The sequence below is a fragment of the Eurosta solidaginis genome, chromosome 5, assembly GCF_040869045.1.
Source record: "Eurosta solidaginis isolate ZX-2024a chromosome 5, ASM4086904v1, whole genome shotgun sequence".
Taxonomy (NCBI): Eukaryota; Metazoa; Arthropoda; class Insecta; order Diptera; family Tephritidae; genus Eurosta; species Eurosta solidaginis.
In genome coordinates, this window is record NC_090323.1 from 93,203,648 (window position 1) to 93,223,619 (window position 19,972).

The following is a 19,972-nucleotide window of genomic DNA, read 5'->3' on the forward strand; positions in this document are numbered from 1 at the left end:
AGGTTTCAAAAAGACAAACTTGGAAAAATGGTCAAGACAAACAAACACATACACATTACCATCACTCGTACGTAGATAAGGGCCCATAAAGTCTATAAACAATCGTTGGAAAGGTCTCTCAGTTACGTGTCGCTTTCCCATGAGTGGTTTGTGAAAAGAGTTTTGGGTTTTATTTCCCTTACAGACTTCGCATTCCCTAACATAATTTTGAACCTCTGTTACCATACCAGCCCAGTAGTATTTTTCGCGTATTCGGGCTAACTTTTATGGATGCCTCCGTGCCCAGCAGAAGGTGAGCCGTGGGAGGCTTCCACCAATCCTGCACGCAATTCCGGCGGCACCCAGAGTTTCCAGGCTTGGTCCTGCTGAAGATCGTCCCCCCGGTTAAACTGCGTCCGTCTATAGACATACCCGTCTGATACGCACAACTCTGGTAGTCTATCTTGATTCCCTGTCACAGTTTTCTTAAGTTCGTCATACTCTTCCGTTTTAAAGTACGGTGAGTCCAAGTCGATGTCCATTAGTCTGTCAGATAGCTTAATTTCGTCCATGTGTGCTCGCGACAGTGTATGTGGAACGACGTTAAGTGCTCCTTTCCTATGCTCTATTTCAAAATCGTATGCCTGCAATTTCAAACTCCATCGCGCGAGTCTCCCAGAAAGATCTTTCTGGTTCATCAACCATTTGAGACTCGCGTGATCGGTGATGATTGTGAACGGCAACCCTTCGACGTACGGCCTAAATCTCTTCACGCTTATCACTGCCGCGTAGCACTCCAGCTTGGTTATGCTGTAGTTTCGCTGTGCTTTATTTAGTCTGGCGGAAACGTAAGCTATCGGTCGTTCGTTGTTCTCGTCGTCCAACTGGAAGAGTACCCCGCCCACACCGTCTGTCGAAGCATCGCACTGGATATAAAATCGTCTGTCAAAGTCGGGGTGTACCAGTACGGGAGCCGAAATTAGGCTCTCTTTAGTCGCTCAACCGAATCTCTAGCCTCATCAGTCATCGTAAACCTTTTTATTTTGTCTTTAGTGAGACAGTCGTGCAGCGGAGCTTCAATGGTTGCGTAGTCTTGAATAAAACGACGGTACCAGCCTGACATCCCTAGGAACCGTCGGAGCTGCTTTGGTGTTTTCGGCTCGGGGAAATCCCTCACAGCAGCAACTTTGTTCGCATCGGTACGGATGCATCCATCGCCCACTACATAACCTAAGTACCTAACTTCTTTAAAACAAAATTTACTCTTTTCCACGTTAATGGTAAGGTTAGCCTCACGTAAACATCTAGCGACCTTTTCCAACAACCATAAATGAGACGAAAAATCTACGGAACATACCAACAAATCATCTAAATACATAAACACGGAATCACGTAAAGAAGCGGGTATAACCTTGTCCATAAGTCTACACATTCTTTGCGCTGCGTTACACAGTCCAAACGGCATGACTGTATATTGGTATAGGGGACGCCCTGGCACTGTAAATGCTGTCTTTTCCCTAGATTTCTTTTCGAGCGGGATCTGCCAAAAGGCATCTTTCAAATCAATGGCCGAAATGAACCTAGTGTTCTGCAGTCGGCTAATGATCCCGTCGATATTTGGCACTGGATATGCATCTTTGATGGTGCGTTCATAAATTTTTCGTGTGTCGAGGCACAGACGCTTCTTTTCTCCCTTTATCACCAGCGACACAGGGGAGCTCCAGCTACTATTGCTCTCCTCTATCACGCCTAAACCAAGCATCCTATCGAGCTCTTCAAATACTAGCTTTTGGATCGCTGGTGATATAGGGTAATGCCTTTGCTTGACTGGGAGGTTTTCATTTCTGACTTCTATCACGTGTTCCTCCACATTCGTTTTCCCTAAACCTAGGACCGCAAATGAGGGAAACTGCGCCTTGACCTTCTCCAACGCCACACTTTGCTCTCTTGTCAGAACATGCTGTACCGCTTCAAATGATAAGTCGCCCTCGGCGGGTACAAGTTCTGCAACGCCAGTGTGAGTTGAATGCGATAGAACCCTACGACTAACAACCTGCAGATCGAAAGCCTGCCAAAAGTCTACCCCTAAATACACCTCTTGCTGGAGGCCTGGCACGATGAGAAAATCTAGGTCCTTATATATTCCATCCCAGAAGACAGACAGAGTGATAGCACCAACCACTGGCGTTTCGCCACCGTTCGCTGTGCGTATGTTTTGATTGGCCAGTGGGATGATGCTATCCTCCCTGCCTTCTATCAGCTTCTCATAATTTTTACCTAGACAACTCGCGCCAGCACCTGAATCCAGCAAGGCACAAGGAAACGGTTGTCGCCTTTCATGGTGACAATTGTCGCTACTATTTTATTAATAAGTCTTCTCATATTTTTTTCTTTGATCGCATCTTCATTATCTTTTTAAAATTTCTATTTCTTTTCTTAGCAAGAAAGTCTTCGCAAAAAATTCTTTGTCTAGCTGCTTCGTATTCCAGCTTCCTTTGATGTAGACTTTTTGGCTCGGCTTTCCCTACACATAACTTGACTCTACACGCATTGTCGTCCGCCCTTTCTAAAATTCTGAAGCTGGGTTGGTCTCCGGGTAGTCTGTTCCCTGGCGAGATTTCCCGGCAATCTCCGCCAGTTGGGAGTTTCCCTTACCCGCTTTGTAAACACAAAAAGACATATCACCCCCACACGCAAAACATACCATATCATGAAAGGACGATTTACAACGATTATCTCTCTTCAATTCGGACGGATTCTTGACAAAAAAATCAACAGGCATTCCACACGAAAAACATAACATGAGGTAAAAGGGGGACGCCCAAACGAATTGGTGGTGGGTTTGGAGTTGCTCAAAGGTTTGTGTTGGTTCGTAGCTACCGGTACTGGGCGATATGGTTGTTGGTTTGGCCCTCTCGGTTTGGCCGGATTCGTGATCGCCTCCACGGGTTGCCTATTGATCCCCTCATCCCCAGGTGTCACTTCGGGATATTCGAATTCGTTGACCGGTTTGGGACGGGTTCGGTTCTCCTTTATGAGCCGCTCTGCCCTCCTACACTCAGCCTTCAGCTCCGCCAACGTGTCAATCTTTGATGCGAAGGTTAAGTTCGCAAGGTAGGGTTTCAGGTTGCCCCTAATGATCCCCACTAGCTCCTTCTCCTGGATCTTTTTCCGCAGGCGGAATGTCAGGTTATGGACCTCACCGTAGAAGTCGTCGAACCCTTCTTGTGGCTGTTGTTTGCGCTCCATAATTTCTCTTATAATCTCGTAATCGCACTCTGCAGTCTTGAAGTGGGCTAGCAGTTCTGCTTTGAGCTCAAAATACCCGAACTCGGGTTCGTCGGCGTGATCTTCAAGAACTTGCCAGTACCACTTCAAGGCAGAGCCCGTTACGAGGCAATGGAAATCGGTGAAGAGCTGAAAGTGGGATATGTTGTGTTGTTGCCTCAACTTTTCAATCCTAAAAATGAAGCTCTCCACCGTAATTCCCTTAGTCGTCCCGTCAAACTTCACATGCCACTTATCCAGGTCCAACTTCTTCCATCTCGGTGGGTCCTGGGTGTTCCTATCGCTACCTGAAACCCCCCCTGCTGCACCTGGACTGACACGCTGTTTGGCTGTGCCATTTCTCGCATCCCTAGGCTCGGGTGTAGACGCGCGCTCAGCCCGGTGCCCTAACGGTTGTGCCGAGTTCTCCATATCAGCGACGCGGTTGCTGAGTTTCGACACGTTATCCCGGATATGACGGTCCTCGTTCATGTATTGTGCCATCACCTGGTTTTGCTGTGCCATCATCGCCATCATCTGGCTTAACTGTTCGATGCTGGCGGCTGTGGAACTAGGTCCGCTTCTCCGGGGTTCCGCTGCCCCAGCACCCGCGTTTGCTGGTGGCTCAATTCTCCTAGGGACTGCCCCCCCAACAGCACCTGGCTCCTCCGTATCCGTCATCTCAAATAGTTGGTCTATTTTCCTGGAAAAACTCGAACTCTTTTCCTCCTCGCTGAAATAGAAACTGTCTGATCTCCTAATCGTAACCGGACGTATCACCTCCTCCCGACCTAAAAATCCGCGAAGTGCACCTGTTAAAAAAGTCTGTTGGCAAAAAATCTACGGGATGGGGTACGCCCGTGTCGATCTGCGTAAAGATTGATCCGACCACCTGGTTCTGCAGCGCTCTGCTCACACTCCTTGTGACCCTCTGGTTCTTGTTGAACAACCCCAATCCACCAGCAACTCGCTCCGGTGCGTCTTCCTCCTCCATACACGACAACAATCGCTCAGGAAAGGAAAACCAAACAGAACTAAATCCCAAATACAGAGTTGGTAGAGCCTAACTATAAAAAGACTCCAACAGTCACCACTAGTGTGCGAGTTAAGTTTGGGGAAATAAGGGTGGTTAGAAAAAAAAAAAATAATGTTCTTCCTTGAGAAAAGAAAAATCGAAGGAATTAAACAAAGAAATTCAAAAAGAAACCGGTTTAGAAACTAAAACTTTACACCAGCCCACGGGGGGTTAAAACCGAAGAAAGGACCCAGATTTAAAATTCAAACAAAACTCAAAAAAGGAAATTTCAAAAAAATTTGTTGCTACGCAGTTAAGGGTTGATAAAATCAAGAGTAAAAAAATGTATCCAAAAAAGAAAGAAAGGGAATAAAGTAAAAAAACCAAAAAAAATAAAAATAAAAGTTTCTTAATATAAAACAGAAATATTTAGCAAAGAAAATAAGCTCAGTGGGTTAACCTAAAAATTCAACACCCAAGATATTCCTAATCTATGGTAATATAAAAAAAATACAACGGAATACGTAGAGATCGAACTCCGTATTTAGGTACGAAAATTCCAAAAACTCAAAAAGGTATAGAACTCAAACATACAATAAAATAAAATAATAAAAATTCAATTCCGACTTCAAAACTTCAAAAATAATTCGGAATAAAAAAAAAAAATAGAAATTCACTAATAAAGTTGTTTAGTAGATAACACCAAAGAACAATTAATGATTAAAACCTTTTTAGAATCCTATTTCGAAGTAAGCCAAAGGTGATTTTCTCAATAAGGTAACTTAAGAACTAAGTAGAAAGATCCAAAAAGAATACAATTCAGAATTTCAAAGTTTGATATTACCGTAATACAAACATATGAATCTTGAAAGTAAATCCGAATTCAGAAATTTGTTAAACAACAAAAATAATAATAAAATGAAATTGCAAAAAAAAAGTTATATACGTATATATATGTATGTGTATAGTAGTAATGTGTTGATAGTTTGTGCTTATGTGTAATTCTGCTTCTTTTTTTTTTTTGATGTTGCTATATATATTTTTTTCCTTTATGTATCAATACGCTTGGTGTGTGTTGGTGTTGCACCTCGGCAAGGTCGTAATGAATGTGAGCTGTCCGTCCATACTTTGTCCAAGTCCAATTCAACTACGTCTCTCCTACAATTCAAGTCAGTCGAGTATGGCACATCAAGTTGACAGGCCTTGGCCCTAAACTTGGCTGCCATAATCTCTTGAAATGTCCGTGGCGCAGGCGCACTGTAAACTCCACGTGCAAACCGTGCTGGACTATTTGCACGGTAGCTTGAACAGTGGCCTGCAACCGAAAACGTCTACCTCCTATCATACTAGCTTTACCGTAGGATCCCACTTACACAAGCGTTGCAGCTCCTATAAGAAACTCCCACGGTAAGCTGAGTACCCCCCCTCGTATTGGTTGTAGTGGCACAAATCGCATCGGACTTGTCCAAGCGATGCTGCTGCTACAACGGTCGCCTGTCCTGTCATAGAAATAAAGAAGGGTGTGAAAGAAATGATATAAGGAAGAATTACCAAAACGCTAAATGGAATAGAGAATTAAAGCATATGAAAGACGTAAAGAAACGGGAATTTGAAAAGCGTTAAAAACTGAAACTAAGATTAAAAATGGGAGAAATGAAACAAAGAAACGAACTGGGCTATTCCGTTGGGCGCCATTGTTGCATAACTTACTGTTGGGGTAAGGCGGAGGTGGCACTTGGCATGCAGGCAAGCCCCTGCTAGCTCGTCGGGCGGGGTGAGTTTTTGCTCACCCGCCTTACCTACAGTTATACAAACAAAAAAAAAGGGTTCATGCCTGAAATCTATGAAAAGAAAAGGAAAGCTGGAAGAAAAGGTCTGTCCGTGTCAGGTGGAGTCATCCCTCCCCTTCTGCGTACAACCTTGACGCAGCCTTGGGCGTTGCACTGACTCCGGAACTTTAGCAACGCCCCCTTAGCCTGACATGTGTCCGTCCGTTAAGGTCCCATGTCCCTAGCCTGTCTAGTCTGTCACAGCCGGCTCACACCCACGTCCCCTACATTGCACTCGTGCAACACCCACACCAATTTAAAGTGTTTAGCCGCTCATTCTGAGATAAGCTCAACCCATCTAACTAATGAACACGATAGTATGAATTTCTTCGTAAAACGTTATAAAACTCTTTATTAGCTAGTTATACTAAAATAATGCTCAAAACAATTCAAAACTTCCCTGGTATCGAATTTTCCTTAAGGCTAATGGTTTGAAACTAATTCTATCTAATTATATGTAAAATAAAAAAAATATAAATGATGAAGATAAGGTTGCTAAATTGAAGATAAAAGAGAAAAGGAAGTGGAAGCTGGGTTTTAAAATTGCCGCGAAAAGCACGTTTCGTAATTCAAAGAAAATCAAGACATCGAAAGTCAGAAAGATCAGTTTGTTTAATGGCAGAATTGAGAATGAAAAACAGAAAATTAAAAACCGATGGAAAATCAAAAGTAAAAAACTTTAAATTGAAAGCTATTGAATAAAAAAAATAAAAAGGATGTTACGTAAAAAGGAAAATTGGACCGTGCACCAAAAACTTAACTTGAAAATTACCGAATAAAAATGTGAAACTTTAGCGTACAAAAATTAAACTTGAAAATTAATAAATGCTAATAATGCTGTCGTTATCGGACCGCCACTGTATCCCAATAACTCCTTAGCCTCTGCTGGCTTCCAGCAGGTTTGTTTACAATTTGATATATACGTATGTTTGTATTTAAACTATTTACGTAGGTAGTTAATAACTTATAACTCTAGCACTTACCGATCAATTCCGCGACGGAGGCGCCTGCGTCGAAGAGAGAGCGTGGCTGCAAAGAACGTACATATACATCTACCTACAAACCTATGCTGGAAAGTGTTCCAGCCTACAATGGGAGGTATGAGGGCCAATAACTGAGTATGGAATGTTATTCGGATCCGTGGTCGCGGTCCGAATCAAAGGCTCGTTACTAAGTTGGCTATTTTTCCGCAATAATCCTGACGAAAAGAGAATAATATAAAAAAACTAAAATGAACTAATAAAATTATTGCTGCGAAGTACAAAATCTTTCCCGAAAAACTATGTGTGAACTCAAAATTTCTAATAGCTTTACGTGAGCAGAAATAAAAGCGCAAAAAAAAACGGAAAACAACAATTGAAGTGAAAACTAACAAAGAAAAATGTGCTATTTGGAAAAGAAAAAAAGCAAAACGTGCTACAAAGCAAACAACGCCAAAAAGTTAAAAAAAAAAATGTGTTAGGAAGCTGAAAAGAAAATGGCAATCTTTGAATGCAAAAAGACAAATCGAAAAAGTGGAAAACTCAGGGAGAAGCTGAAAGCTTAAAAATTAGGTATTTAATAGAAAGAAGCAGGACACACGGAAAAGATAAATGTACAAAGATAGAAAAGAAGCTAAGGAAATAATAGGTAGATAAGTGACAAGGGAAATATTGAAAATATATAAAATAAATGAAGAGGGGTAAGAAAACGAAGCGTAAGAGTAGAAATGTTAACAATTATAAAAATTTAAGAAAATATAAATTCGTAAAAAAGTACAAAAAAACTCCCCAAAGAAGTCGGATAAGAGCTCGAATTGAGCTAAATTAACCTCAGCAAAGACAAATTTAAAATTCAAATTAAACAAACTCAATATAACTAAATAGTGATTAAAATTAACTAATCGAAAAAAACATCTCTAATAACTCAAAAAAATCAAAATAAAATATATATAAAAAAGCAAATATAAATTCCGGCAGCGTCGCACGAATAACTGCGCCCTTTTGCCTCTCTCCTCCAATTAGTTGCGTCTGCAGCTATCCTCCAATTAGTTGTTGCTATGCTCCTATTTATGATTGCGGTGCCAGGACAGGAGCGCTCAGATGCCCCTTTACTCCCTTGACGTCTAGCCCGACACCGTCTGTATGCTTCCCCTTCCTCTATATGAAATACTACCCCGCTTTGTATATTTAGGACTGTGTTGGTGGCTGGTGTCGCAAGTTTCTTTAATTTTAATACTACCCCGCCTTGTTTTAGTTTGTGGCTCGTGATGGTGGCAACTTCAAAGTGTTACGCAGCAATCTAAATGTGCAGAGGGAAGAATATTAGGGACTAGGGTCATGGCGGACGAGAAAGACACATTAGGGTGCATGTGGACTTATTATATTTATTGAATATCATCTAGTTATGTCATTTTATTTATTTATTTGTCTTTTTTTTTCTTTTATTTAATTTTATTTTTATTTTTTTTTATTTTTAAGGTTATCTAGGTATTAGATTTAACTCAAATGTATGACTTTATGTATCTATGTATGCTATTTTATTTTAATTAGTTTTATATTTTATTTTATTTTATTTTATTTTATAATTTTAGTTAATTTATTTTAATTTAATTTTACTTTTAACTTTCAATATTTTATGAATTTTTTTTTTTCTTTACTTAATTTTATCTTTGTATATAATTTCATTTATTTCACTAAATTTTATTGATTGTAGGTATGTAATTTTATTCAAATTAATTTACACTTTTAACATTTTTTTAAAATTTATTTTCACTATTAGTCCACATGCACCATGGACTGGGGTAAAGGGGTTTCACTGGACTCACCTGGGGCTGTTGTCAGGCAGGGTATGGGATCCCGGTTCTTCCTTGGGATTCCGCTAAATTACCCGTTAGCACGGTTTTATAAAGAAAAATCGCGAACCTTTTTTTTCGCAAAAAATATATATATAATTAAAACTTGCTTCCGCACTCACTTAAGTCAACTTTTCTTTTGAGACATTCTCTGCAATCGTTTGGCGGTCGTACCCCATACATCGAAAGCCTTTCTTTCTCACCACTTTCACTCAAGAACGAAAGACACCAATACATATACTCCTATTTTGGCGGGACATAAACTTTCACGAACTAACTTCACGCATACTAACAGATACATGTTCGAACATCTATCCAAGTGTTTGCCTTATACCAGTTACTAACACATGTAAACGTAGCTATGCTGGTATACGCACACAGATACATACGTAAATGTTTGAACATCCTTACCATCGCATTAACCCACAGGCTGCCGCTACATATCTTGCTTCTTAGATTTAAAGAGGGCGTTTGAAACAATCGATCGAAATGAATTGCTGAAGTTAATGGATAAAATTGGGATCAAGGGAAAAGCTTTGGAATGGTTTCGTAGTTACCTGAGTAACAGAAAGCAGATGACGGTAATTGGAGACGCAGTTTCATTGGTTGTTGATGTTAACATTGGGCTGCCACAAGGCTCAGTACTTGCTCCGATATTGTTTATAATTTACATCAATGATATAAAAACTTGCTTGAGAAATTGTAAAATAAGTCTTTTTGCGGATGATGCATTAGTTAGCATTAGTGACAAAAATGTAGATTGGGCTGTCATGAAAATACAAGAAGACTTAAATAATTTATTTAAGTGGCTTTGCAGTAGAAAGCTAAAACTTAATATCGATAAAACTAAGTACATGATATTTAAGAAGAACCATAATAACTTAATCCAATCTAGTCTGAAAATAAAAACCAATGCAATTGAAAGAGTAGATCAAATGAAGTACCTAGGTGTAATAATTGATGAGAAACTAAGTTTCACAGAACACATGAATCATTTAGAGAAGAAAATTGCACAGAAAATAGGATTTATGTATCGAACATGTAAGCATATTAGGCAACATCACAAAATATTAGTATATAGATCAATTGTAGAACCACATTTTAGTTACTGCCCATCAATACTATTAGTAACAAATGATACGTTAATTAATAAGCTCAAATACAGCAGAACAAAGCAATGCGTTTGATACTAAAATGCTCTTATAGAACATCAAAAAGTATTATGCTTCCTATGTTAAATTGGCTTAGTATTAAACAATTAATCTGTTATTACTCTTTGAAGTTTATACATTACATAACACAGGGAATGTTACCAAATTATCTGAGTGATAGGATACAGTACAATCATGAGATCCAAACCTATGGAGCTAGGAGTAGCAGAAATTTAAGACTGCCCAAAGTAAGAACCGAGTTCGCAAAAAAGACCTTAGAATACGTAGGCTATAAAATGTATAATGAACTACCAGCAGAGATAAAAGACTGTGAAAACGTTGTTAAGTTTAAAGAAAAACTATTTCTATATTGTTAAAATTTAAATATTTAATACTAGTTAAACAATAAATTTACTCATTTCTTTTTAATGAAATAGTTTTAAGAAACAATTATAAATTTTGTAAATTGTACTATACAATGAATTAGGCTTTTTTGGCCGTAATAAATAAAATAACAAAAAAAAAATAATAATAATAAATTCCGCTTTACTAAAAGGGCCAGAACACGCTCAAACGCTAGCCAAGTTTCGCCAGGGTATTGTGGCCGTAGCTGGTGACATCGAAGAAATGTTTTCGCAAGTCCGAATCAGAGCAACTGATCAGGACTCACAACTGTTCTTATGGAGAAATGGATGCGATACAGCTGTCACCTGTTCACCTTGTTGCGCCGAATACGTAAAGAACACCAACACTAGTAGCCATGCTTTCACGATGCAGAGGGGAGCAAAAGCTGTCATTGAAAACACATATGTATATGACTTTGTTATTAATTTTGCAGCTCGCAAGAAGCCGAAGAAGTTACCTTTTAAGCCATTCGTATAAATGCCGTTAGTTAGTCGGAATTGTAATGTCAGTTTACGACCCGCGTGCATTTTTAGCAAACTTTATGATATATACATCGCGGCAAGACTGGAATACCAAAAAACATACGGTACCGGGTGCAATCAACATATTCAAATATGGTTCTAAGCTTGACGGGAAGGTGGGAGCAGGCCTCTTTTCACCGGATCTGGGTCTAGAGGTCTCTTTTCGCCTACCAGATCACTGTAGTGTTTACCAAGCGGAAGTGCTGGCAATACACAGGGCTGTGAATCATCGTCACAATAGTGGTGGTTGCCTACGTCATTGAATGTGGCCGATGATGCTACACGAATTGTAATTCCATAAAAATTAGATTTAACAAGCGATGGATGCTGGGTCCTGGATTCCTTCGTCAAAGTGAGGCCAATAGAAGCTGCACTGGTTGTTGTTGTTGTTGTAGCAATGCTCGCCCCACCTAATAGCCGCGACAGATCACAAATTGTCATCAATATCCTCTAACGGGAGTCCAAGGAAACTTGCCGTTTCAACAGGGGTGGACCATAAGGAAAGGGGTGTTAGAGGCGTTGGTTCCACATTACAATTAAAGAGATGGTTGGTGTCACGGGGGGACACATTGCAAGCAGGGCATACATTTTGTATGTCGGGGTTGATTCTGGATAGGTAAGAGTTTAACCTGTTACAGTATCCAGATCGAAGTTGAGCAAGAGTGACACGCGTTTCCCTGGGGAGTATGCGTTCCTCTTCTGCGAGTTCTGGATATTTTTCTTCAAGTAATGGATTCACCGGGCAATTCCCGACATAAAAGTCCGACGCCTGTCTATGGAGTTCACCAAGGACCTGCTTGTGTTTTTCCGCTTCATACGGCTGGGTTCTCAGGTGCCGTATTTCCTCAAAATGCTTACGGAGATGACTCCTTAGGCCCCTAGGCGGTGCTGGTTCGTCAATCAGATGTCTGTTGGGATGCCCAGGTTTCTGGGTATTCAACAGATACTGTTTGGTCAGCATCTCATTTCTCTCCCTGATGGGGAGTATTCTCGCCTCATTATGCAGATGGTGCTCTGGGGACATAAGAAGACAGCCCGTGGCGATTCTGAGAGCAGTATTTTGGCAGGCCTGTAGTTTCTTCCAGTGGGTGGCTTTTAGGCTTGGCGACCATATGGGTGACGCGTAGCACGTAATCGGCTGGCTAATTGCTTTGTATGTGGTCAAGAGCGTTTCTTTATCTTTTCCCCGGGTACTGCCAGCAAGGGATTTGAGGATTTTATTACGGCTCTGAATTCTTGGAACAATTGCGGTTGCGTGCGCACCAAAATGTAGATCCTGATCAAACGTCACACCCAAGATTTTGGGGTGTAGGACAGTCGGTAGCGTAGTGCCATCGACGTGGATGTTCAATATGGTCGACATTTGGGGCATCCATGTTGTAAATAAGGTCGCGGAAGATTTAGTCGGTGACAATGCCAGGTTTCGCGAGGCGAAAAAACTGGAGATCAGGGAGATAGCCGTTTATTTTATTGCATAGCTCATCGATCTTTGAGCCTGGGCCTGTGGCCATTATTGTGCAGTCATCGGCGTAGGAAACGATTGTGACTCCTTCCGGTGGTGAAGGTAGCTTAGATATGTAGAAATTAAACAAAAGCGGGGATAGGACACCACCCTGTGGCACCCCTTGTTTAATTCTCCTTTGTTTTGTTGTTTCGTTTCTGAATTGCACCGATGCCTGCCGACCACCCAGATAATTTGCGGTCCACCTTTTAAGACATGGGGGAAGGGTAGACCCTTCCAGGTCTTGCAGTAACGAGCCATGGTTGACCGTATCAAAAGCTTTTGATAGGTCTAACGCTACGAGTACTGTTCTATGGTGGGGATATTGATTCAAACCGCAATTTATCTGGGTGCTAATGACATTTAGCGCGGAGGTAGTGCTATGGAGTTTTCTGAAGCCATGCTGATGAGGGGCTAGCTGCAAATGTGCTTGGAAATAAGGGAGCAAAATCGCTTCAAGCGTCTTTGCCACTGGCGATAGGAGAGATATCGGACGATATGACCCACCTACGTTAGCTGGTTTCCCGGGCTTTAGTAGCGGGACCACCTTGGCCATTTTCCATTTCTCGGGTATGACAAAGGTGGAAAGAGACAGGTTGAAGACATGCGCTAAATATTTGAAACCCTCTTTCCCTAGGTTTTTAAGCATCGGCATGGCTATGCCGTCTGGGCCCACTGCTTTGGATGGTTTAGCGTGACCAATGGCGTCCTCAACCTCTCTAGCGGTGATGGTAATTGGTGACGCGCAGTTTGTATTTATGTGCGTGTCTATTGGCTCTCCGTCTATCTTTGTCGACCGTAGGATGCATTATATATTATCGGCAGAAAGCGCTCGCGCATTTTTTCGCATCCGACAGCACCTTATCGCCAAAGGCGATGGAAACTTTGTCTTTGTGCTTAGTCGGATTCGATAGGGACTTTACGGTGGACCAAAGTTTACCTACACCGGTAGAGAGGTTACAACCTCTTAGGTGCTCTTCCTATTTCGCCCGCTTGTGTTCGTCCACAAGCAATCTGATGCGTTGGTTTATATCCCTTATTTGGGGGTCGCCTGGATCAAGCTGTCTTATAAGGTCGCGTTCCCTCGCTAAGCTCGCGGCCTCCGCCGGGAAGTGGGGCCGGATTTCGGGAATTCTCCCGGCGGGAATGAAATGTGCCGAGGCGGATTCAATGACCTTACGGAAGGCACGCTCCCCTTGGCGGGCATCAGTCGGGATAGGGAGGGCAGCAAAGCTGCTGTCTGTTGCAGATTTATATTCTTCCCACTTTCCTTTTTTGAAGTTTATGAAAGTGCGTTTTTCGGTGACGATGAAGTCGGCGGTACGCTCGAACGAAATAAGTATGGGCAGGTGGTCGGATGCCAATGTTACCATCGGCTGCCAGTTGACGCAGTTTACGAGTTCTGCGCTCACGATTGAGATATCTGGCGAGCTATGACAGCTTCCTACCATACGTGTGGGGGCGTCTCCGTTTATTGTGCAGAACGTCGTTTCGTCTATTTGATCCGCCAACATCTCACCCCTACTGTCCGCCCGCAAGTTTGAATGCCATAGGTCGTGATGGGCATTGAAATCGCCTAAGATAATGCGATTGTTGCCAGTGAGTAAGGCCTCGATATTAGGGCGGTATCCACTGGGGCAACAGGTGACAGGAGGGATGTAGATGTTGATGATTTCTAGATTTGCATCGCCTGACCGGACAGATAGGCCTTGACGTTCTAAGACATTGTCACTGCGGTCGATGCCAGGATCAAATATATGATATTGCACAGAGTGGTGTATAATAAACGCGAGGCCGCCTCCATTTCCGCTCTCGCGGTCTTTCCTGTGGACATTATAACCAGAGCAGGTCTGCAATGCAGATCTTGCTGTGAGTTTAGTCTTTTGAATCGCAGCAATGCGGATGTTGTGCCGCTTCATGAAATCGACTATCTCCGTAATCTTCCCAGTTAGTCCATTACAGTTGAACTGCAGAATTCTGAAGTGCATGAGGGGTGACGCCGCCACTCTAGGGGTAAGTGAGGGGTGACTACGCCTAGGTTGTGGAAGGCCAGGACGCAATTGCTGTTGTGGCCTTGGGACTGGGCGCCCTTGGGCAAGCATTGGGGTACCCGGATGATTTGGGTTTGCGACCTGGCAACATGGCGCGATGAAACCCGTCGAGGGGTTGCCGTCGCGGAGACCAGAACATCTAGGAAAGTGGCACCACCCAAGGCAGGCGCTGCATTGAGCGGATGTCGCAAACCTATATATTCTGTGCTGGCAGACGGTGCAAACGGAGGCAGGGGCTAAGAGTCTGTTTCCCTGACCTGCACGATTGCTGCCAGAAAAGAGGGGGGGAGAAGAAGACGGGGGCAGGGGCTGATGCTCAGCATTGCTACCAGCTCTACTACGAAGGTAGTAGTTATGAGTGGTATCAGCTGCTTGAGTTGTTGGCGCCGTGGGGCGCGAGCAGCAGCGGGTACTTGTTGTGGCTTGCTGAGCAGCGAAGCTGCTGGAAGGTAGTGGGGATACGCTTAGGCGTAGACTACGGGACGCCCTTGGGCGTGAGCAGCAAGGAGCCACAAAAGATTTATAAAAGTTACGTGGACGTCGGGTTTTGGGATCAAGCCCAGAACAACCTGTCCGATGCAACCATCCCTTGCACGAGACACACTGAACGGAGTATGACCGTCCTAAAAAGATTCTTTTCTGGCAAATGCAGCAAAACCATTTCTCAGGACCGGGGTCAGGAGACGGACCCGGATTGGGTTCGATACCTTCCCGGAGTAAGAGAATATGTAGCAGTCCTGCTGCAAGGAGCTGCTGGGAGGATGACAATTTGTGGGAGGGACGAAACAAATTAAATGGGGTCACACTGAAATGACAGTCCTTGGTCGGGAAAAATCCTGAGTCGCTCCGGTACATAGAACCGACTGCCTTGGGAAGCGAAGCTGCACTGGTATTTGAGCATTGTCAAGGCGAGATGCCAAAAGAATTAGGAGAGGCTGAGTCCGTAATTTTCCGTATGGTACACAAGGAGGTATATGCGGAAGAAATAGCGGAAGAAATACGCCTATTACAATCAGGGGCTAAGTTGCCCAAGTCGAACCACTTAAGCTCGCTAACACCATTCATCGAAAATGGCGTACTTACGAGTAAAAGGAAGAATCGCGCCGCGTACTGTATCCCAATAACTGCACACCGTCCAAGCATCATGCCACAAAACCATTCGGTTACGAACTTGATCGTGTCACATTACCATCGAAAGAGGCATCATCAAAATGAAAGTCTTATAATTAACGAAATTCGCCAAAAGTTGTGGGTGCCTCATGCACGTGTTGTACTACAGCCCATTAAGAAGACTTGGGATTCAAGGGGTTGTGTAGCGCAATATATAGCTTCTCCAACCCAATTGTCAACCTCACCTTCGAGCGGCGAATCCCGTTTCACTAACAGACGAGGCTCTGGCGACCCCAAGCTCCTCATGGAACTTGGGGGTGGGGAGGGAGGGATGGCCTGAAGGTTTAATGTGGCCATATAAATCGTTCCCGAGATGGTCGGGCCAGCACCTTAATGGTGCTGTGTTACCGGAGCGTATCGGATCTGTATCCGACAAAGGACCATCACATCGATAGCACTCCCCAAAGCCTTCGGGGAGTAACCTAATAGCTGCAACAACAACAACAACAAAGAAGACTTGCCCGATTTGCATAATAGCGCGCCAAACCTGCTGTCCCGCTCATGGGTCAATTACCGCCAGACCGTTTAACACCTTTCGTCCGACCATTTAGTTATACGGGCATTGACTATTGTGGACCATTTCATGTAGCCGTGGGTCGCCGTCGTGAGAAGCGTTGGATAGCTTTGTTCACTTGTTTAACGACACTCGCATTTCATTTGGTCGCTGAAGACCTGTCAACGGATGCCTTTTTAATATGCCTGCAAAACTTCATGAATCGTCGAGGGACGCTTGTTGTTGTTGTAGCAATGCTCGCCCCACCTAATAGCCGCGACCGATCACAAATTGTCATCAATATCCTCTAACGGGAGTCCAAGGAAACTTGCCGTTTCAACAGGGGTGGACCATAAAGAGAGGGGTGTTAGAGGCGTTGGTTCCACATTACAATTAAAGAGATGGTTGGTGTCATGTGGGGCACATTGCAAGCGGGGCATACATTTTGTATGTGGGGGTTGATTCTGGATAGGTAAGAGTTTAACCTGTTACAGTATCCAGAACGAAGTTGAGCAAGAGTGACACGCGTTTCCCTGGGGAGTATGCGTTCCTCTTCCGCGAGTTCTGGATATTTTTCTTCAAGTACTGGATTCACCGGGCAATTCCCGACATAAAGGTCCGACGCCTGTCTATGGAGTTAACCAAGGACCTGCTTGTGTTTTTTCGCTTCATACGGCTGGGTTCTCAGGTGCCGTATTTCCTCAAAATGCTTACGGAGATGACTCCTTAGGCCCCTAGGCGGTGCTGGTTCGTCAATCAGATGTCTGTTGGGATGCCCAGGTTTCTGGGTATTCAACAGAAACTGTTTGGTCAGCATCTCATTTCTCTCCCTGATGGGGAGTATTCCCGCCTCATTATGCAGATGGTGTTCTGGGGACATAAGAAGACAGCCCGTGGCGATTCTGAGAGCAGTATTTTGGCAGGCCTGTAGTTTCTTCCAGTGGGTAGTTTTTAGGCTTGGCGACCATATGGGTGACGCGTAGCACGTAATCGGCTGGCTAATTGCTTTGTATGTGGTCATGAGCGTTTCTTTATCTTTTCCCCAGGTACTGCCAGCAAGGGATTTGAGGATTTTATTACGGCTCTGAATTCTTGGAACAATTGCGGTTGCGTGCGCACCAAAATGTAGATCCTGATCAAACGTCACACCCAAGATTTTGGGGTGTAAGACAGTCGGTAGCGTAGTGCCATCGACGTGGATGTTCAATATGGTCGACATTTGGGGCGTCCATGTTGTAAATAAGGTCGCGGAAGATTTAGTCGGTGACAATGCCAGGTTTCGCGAGGCGAAAAAACTGGAGAGATCAGGGAGATAGCCGTTTATTTTATTGCATAGCTCATCGATCTCTGGGCCTGGGCCTGTGGCCATTATTGTGCAGTCATCGGCGTAGGAAACGATTGTGACTCCTTCCGGTGGTGAAGGTAGCTTAGATATGTAGAAATTAAACAAAAGTGGGGATAGGACACCAGCCTGTGGCACCCCTTGTTTAATTCTCCTTGGTTTTGATGTTTCGTTTCTGAATTGCACCGATGCCTGCCGACTACCCAGATAATTTGCGGTCCACCTTTTAAGACATGGGGGAAGGGTAGACCCTTCCAGGTCTTGCAGTAATGAGCCATGGTTGACCGTATCAAAGGCTTTTGATAGGTCTAGCGCTACGAGTACTGTTCTATGGTGGGGGTATTGATTCAAACCGCAATTTATCTGGGTGGCAATGACATTTAGCGCGGAGGTAGTGCTATAGAGTTTTCTGAAGCCATGCTGATAAGGGGCTAGCTGCAAATGTGCTTGGAAATAAGGGAGCAAAATGGCTTCAAGCGTCTTTGCTACTGGCGATAGGAGATATCGGACGATATGACTCACCTACGTTAGCTGGTTTCCCAGGCTTTAGTAGCGGGACCACCTTGGCCATTTTCCATTTCTCGGGTATGGCAAAGGTGGAGAGAGACAGGTTGAAGACATGCGCTAAATATTTGAAACCCTTTCCCTAGGTTTTTAAGCATCGGCATGGCTATGCCGTCTGGGCCCACTGCTTTGGATGGTTTAGCGAGACCAATGGCGTCCTCAACCTCTCTAGCGGTGATGGTGATTGGTGACGCGCTGAATTTGTTTATGTGCGTGTCTATTGGCTCTCCGTCTATCTTTGTCGACCGTAGGATGCATTATATATTGTCGGCAGAAAGCGCTCGCGCACTTTTCCGCATCCGACAGCACCTTATCGCCAAAGGCGATGGAAACTTTGTCTTTGTGCTTAGTCGGATTCGATAGGGACTTTACGGTGGACCAAAGTTTACCTACACCGGTAGAGAGGTTACAACCTCTTAGGTGCTCTTCCCATTTCGCCCGCTTGTGTTCGTCCACAAGCAATCTGATGCGTTGGTTTATATCCCTTATTTGGGGGTCGCCTGGATCAAGCTCGCGGCCTCCGCCGGGAAGTGGGGCCCGATTTCGGGAATTCTCGCGGCGGGAATGAAATGTGCCGAGGCGGATTCAATGACCTTACGGAAGGCACGCTCCATTTGGCGGGCATCAGTCGGGATAGGGAGGGCAGCAAAGCTGCTGTCTGTTGCAGATTTATATTCTTCCCACTTTCCTTTTTTGAAGTTTATGAAAGTGCGTTTTTCGGTGACGATGAAGTCGGCGGTACGCTCGAACGAAATAAGTATGGGCAGGTGGTCGGATGCCAATGTTACCATCGGCTGCCAGTTGACGCAGTTTACGAGTTCTGCGCTCACGATTGAGATATCTGGCGAGCTATGACAGCTTCCTACCATACGTGTGGGGCGTCTCCGTTTATTGTGCAGAACGTCGTTTCTTCTATTTGATCCGCCAACATCTCACCCCTACTGTCCGCCCGCAAGTTTGAATGCCATAGGTCTGTTTTCCTGACCTGCACGATTGCTGCCAGAAAAGAGGGGGGGGGGGGGGGGGGGGGGGGGGGGGGGGGGGAGAAGAAGACGGGGGCAGGGGCTGGTGCTCAGCATTGCTACCAGCTCTACTACGAAGGTAGTAGTTATGAGTGGTATCAGCTGTTTGAGTTGTTGGCGCCGTGGGGCGCGGGCAGCAGCGGGTACTTGTTGTGGCTTGCTGAGCAGCGAGGCTGCTGGAAGGTAGTGGAGGGGCGCTTACGCGTAGACTACGGGACGCCCTTGGGCGTGAGCAGCAAGGAGCCACAAAAGATTTATAAAAGTTACGTGGACGTCGGGTTATGGGATAAATCCCAGAACAACCTGTCCGATGCAACCATCCCTTGCACGAGACACACTGAACAGAGTATGACCGTCTTAAAAAGATTCTTTTCTGGCAAATGCAGCAAAACCATTTCTCAGGACCGGGATCAGGATACGGACCCGGATTGGGTTCGATACCTTCCCGGAGTAAGAGAATATGTAGCAGTCCTGCTGCAAGGAGCTGCTGGGAGGATGACAATTTGTGGGAGGGACGAAACAAATTAAATGGGGTCACACTGAAATGACAGTCCTTGGTCGGGAAAAATCCCGAGTCGCTCCGGTACATAGAACCGACTGCCTTGGGAAGCGGACGCTTATCAAAATCCGAAGCGTCAACGGGACCAATTTTATCGGCGCCCAAAAAGAAATGACCCCAGAAAATCGACTGTGTAACATCGGTGAAATTCAGCGTAACATCGCTAAGGAAAATATCGAATGCACTTTTAACTGCCCAGCCAATCCAAATGTTGGTGGTTGCTGGGAACGACTCGTCCCTCATTGTCAAAGGTATTGAAAGAGGAAGCGC

General features: G+C 44.2%; 1 protein-coding gene across 7 annotated transcripts in view; it reads right to left on the reverse strand.

Moving 5' to 3' along the window:
- Positions 1-19,972, reverse strand: part of EMC10 (ER membrane protein complex subunit 10) — a 128,509-nt gene that overhangs the window by 106,905 nt on the left and 1,632 nt on the right. The gene's annotated exons all lie outside the window — the stretch shown is intronic.